The sequence below is a fragment of the Arachis ipaensis genome, chromosome B10 (genome assembly GCF_000816755.2).
Source record: "Arachis ipaensis cultivar K30076 chromosome B10, Araip1.1, whole genome shotgun sequence".
In the NCBI taxonomy this organism is placed as follows: domain Eukaryota; kingdom Viridiplantae; phylum Streptophyta; class Magnoliopsida; order Fabales; family Fabaceae; genus Arachis; species Arachis ipaensis.
This window is the reverse complement of record NC_029794.2, coordinates 9,434,244-9,435,048: the sequence shown is the minus strand read 5'-3', so window position 1 is coordinate 9,435,048 and position 805 is coordinate 9,434,244. Positions and strand designations below refer to the sequence as shown.

At 25.2% G+C, this 805-nt stretch overlaps 1 protein-coding gene and 1 long non-coding RNA gene across 3 annotated transcripts in view; one reads left to right on the top strand and one right to left on the bottom strand.

Moving 5' to 3' along the window:
* The window catches only part of LOC110267703, a 16,139-nt gene that overhangs the window by 311 nt on the left and 15,023 nt on the right, over nt 1-805 (bottom strand). The window lies entirely within an intron of this gene.
* LOC107624440 (MADS-box protein SVP) overlaps nt 1-805 on the top strand; it is a 14,923-nt gene that overhangs the window by 2,577 nt on the left and 11,541 nt on the right. Inside the window, exon 1 of one of the 2 annotated variants that reach the window (XM_021113513.1) lies at nt 477-491. The exons of the other annotated variant lie outside the window; for it this stretch is intronic. The gene's annotated coding sequence lies outside the window, so the exon portion shown is untranslated. Of the gene's footprint in view, nt 1-476; nt 492-805 lie in introns of those variants that run through there. 2 annotated transcript variants of the gene reach the window in all.

Genomic DNA, 805 nt, shown 5'->3' with positions numbered 1-805 from the left:
ATTATGATTAATTTTTTTAATATTTATATATACATATAGTCACTCCCCATTCATAGTATAAATCATTAGAATATATAGTTTATCATGCACTATTTTAACCCGCTGTTGGGGTGTTTTGAAATTTTTTTTTATTCTTTTTGTAAAACTCATTCAATTTTTGTTTGATTTTCATCTTTTTAATTACTTCAATGTTTCTGACGATGACTTTAAAATCTCGTATTGAATTATGGTGTATTTGTTTTGCAATCTTTTATAACATTATCAGTTGTCATTTTTAGCATCCATTCGACAACTAAAATTTGTTACCCATCTATTGTCACATATGTCATCTCACTATATCCGGTATTAAACAAGCTGCAATTCAAATGGAAGGAATATCTGCATTTGTATCAATCAAATTTAAGGTTATCGTACATTTTAATATATTTTGATTTATTTTAGCTGTGTTTCTTTTCGTATGAAAAAGTTTTAGTATTAGTTTTGGACTACAGGTAAAACTTCTTAATTATTTTTTACTTACAAAAATCAGCTTTCATATTACAAGGATAACATAACAATATGATAGATACTTGCTTGACATAGTTATGAATATACTTTGTGTATTTAATTTTATGAAGCATCATGTTTTCATAATAATATGTATGGGTGCTATACATACTGGATATAATGCATGTGTAAACAAACTTGTGTAAATTATTGTTGATAATCAAACCTATGACTATAATGCACGTGGATAGTCAAAAATCACACATTATAAGGATGAAGTACAAATATAATATAAATATAATTATGAATTGAGATTAAA